A 2,880-nucleotide genomic window follows, 5' to 3' on the forward strand; every position below is an offset into this window, starting at 1 on the left:
CCTAGAAGGAGTCTACACAAGCAAAGTAGCTGCAGTTGATCTGTGGTAGCATTCAGTTCAACTGTGTCCTTACTGGCTTTCTTCCTATTGGGTTTAATCCATCACTGATCAAATCTCCTGAACAGTTTTAGCAATTATCTTGTCATTAATTTACTTTTTAAAATACTTATACTTTTTGGAAGTACTGGGCTTTGATCTGAGGGATATGTGGTTGTCTTTGGACCAAAAGAAAAAAGTACTGAGATACCACCACATGTTAATTAATAGAAAAAAGGTACCAATTGTGAACCTTGACCTTATGGGTTTGGCAGTCCTTGATAACTGTGTGCAACTCTATTTCAGAAGTGTTTCCAAAGTGAATCCCTAATTCTATTGTTCATGCACTTACAATGCGTTCTTTTTCAGAAGAAATACTTTCTCTGTGTCTGTCTAGTTAAGGCAGTATAATTGTTTATTTTATTTACAATGAGCTATAACTCAATAAGATCCAAAAGTATTTGGAATGTCATCTGGAACTTGAATATTTTCATGCTTCATGTGTTTTAATCCCTTGCCATAATTTTCTTTCTGAAGCTCAAGTTTCACCTTTTCTATTTCAAATTAGCTCTAATTTCCTTTTGATATAGGCCTAATAATCTGATAACCAACCAACCTTCTTTCTTTCCTTTTTTCTGCCCTTCCTTCCTCTTTCTCCTTCCTTTCTCTTTCCTTCCTTTCTTCCTCCCTCTCTCTCTCGTTTGTTCTTTTATTTATGTCAATATTGGGGCTTCAACTCAGGTCTTCATATTCTTAGTTTTTTCACTCAAAGCTGGACTTTTCTGCCAGGGCTGGCTTTGAATTGTGATTCTCAGATCTCAGCTTCCCGAGTAGCTAGGATTACAGGTCTAAACATCTGTTGGTTGGCCATAGTAATTTTCTTGCTTTCAGGTATAATGAAATGTCTCACCTTTACCATTTCCTGCTTTAAAGCTGGAATCAATCATTAGCCTATACAGTCCTAGTACCTGTTACCAGGAAATAGCATTTAGGATTCCTGTTCTCCTCACAAAGGGTGATAATTGTCTGTGAGAAGTTGTTACTTCTAGGTCTAAACAATGGGTAGATAGAACCAGGAGAAAGATACTTTTCTAAAAAATACAAAAATTTAAGATTAAAATGGGGTTTCACTTGTTTTAGTCACTTTTATATTGAAATCCTTCTGATCACGCTGTTACCTATCTTATTTTCACATTCTCTAAGACACATAATCACCAGGTTTGTATGGGTATATGTATGTTTCTTTCACTCTTAAGTTATAGCTTCCTAAAGATGTAAGGTCCAAATACTGTCTTACATTTCATTTTGAACAATTAAATTATTTCCTCTGTGGTTATCCTATCAACGTGACATCCACTTATTTTACTTTGATTTCTATCGTCTGCATTGTTCCTTAAAATTTTGTGTTTTTAACTGTATAAAATACACAATGGTTTCAAAGCTAGAACTATAAAAGTAGACATACTTATAAAGGTCTAGGGGTCCTCATCCATCTTTTCCTATATTTTCACTTTTTCATCTGTGATTTAACCATTTTTATGAGACTTGGCTTCCATTATTATTTTTTGAAACAGTGCATAATACACACAAGGTAGCATGCAATATGCAAAATCCTATGTATTGAATTATTCAGTAGTGTTACCGTTTGCAGAATTTTTTTCACTGTTTTAAGTAGCTCTTGGTGACCTGTTTCTTCCCTCAGCCTTTTTTTTTTAAAGCAGTATGCTAAGAGACCATTCCTGAGGAATGTAGATACCATCTCATTTATTTTTATGATTGCATAGTATTCCAGATTGGACTAATCCATATTCAACAAATACATCATTAATTGGACATTTGTGCCTCCAGTCTTTCACTGCTACAAATAGCACTACAATCAATGTAATAAGTCCATCATTCCATTTTCCCCACGTCTTTTAGTACAGATTCTTAACGATGGTATCATGGAGTAAAAGGATATGAAGTTTTAGGGCACTTGAGTTTAAAAGCTGGGCGGGAATGAATCATAGAGTGATTTAAGTATTAAGTGAAATATCACACATGGTATGTTTTAAAGGTATGATTAAAATGCTTGAACCCAGGAGATAAGTTACTTGAGATCTTATAGTTAGAAATGATTTCATTTCCTTGAAGCAAAGTCCATAAGAAATACTTCAGTTGCTCTAATGGTGACAAATTGGCGGTGATGTGACTCCTAGGTTTCCTTCTGTTCCGTGAAAATAGTGTAAGAAGGGTGCTACCCTCGGAAGAGTTTGGGTCTGCCAGCGTTGCCTGCTTTGGGGAAATAAAGAAGGGGATCGGTGCCAATTCTCTGGGAACTCTGGCCGTCAAATAGCACATCTGGACAATCTAGGATAGAAATATATATATATGTGCATACTTACACACTCGCACAGATGGTTCTTTGGGCTTATGTCATCTATCCACTGCTGTATACCATTTCTAAGTTCGGGTGGATTTCTTTTCTTTGTCCTGGTTTTCAGAGGTGTTCCACCCTTCTTAATTATGACATGCGCCCGAGTGACCCACGACCAGGGCTTCGCAGAGACCCCAGGAGAAGACCCCAGGGAAGGCAGGCGCAGAGACGCCCTCAGGTTGCCCGGGTTTAATCACCCGCCAGGACTTTCCCATTGCCCCGCCCCGCCCCGCGACCCTATCCCCGGAGCCACCGAGGCGCAGGGGCTCGAATCCTGCCCTGGAGGGAGGCTTGGCCGGAGTCCCGCCGAGGGTCCCATCCAGGACCCGGGCTCCCGGTGGCCGGCGGCGGCGCTCCGGAGACTCTCAGCCCCTGCGCGGGTCGCGCAGGCTGCGGGGCGCTGGGAAGGCGCGGCCCCCGACTCCGGG

The sequence above is a fragment of the Dipodomys ordii genome, unplaced genomic scaffold (genome assembly GCF_000151885.1).
Source record: "Dipodomys ordii isolate 6190 unplaced genomic scaffold, Dord_2.0 Scaffold27, whole genome shotgun sequence".
NCBI lineage: Eukaryota > Metazoa > Chordata > Mammalia > Rodentia > Heteromyidae > Dipodomys > Dipodomys ordii.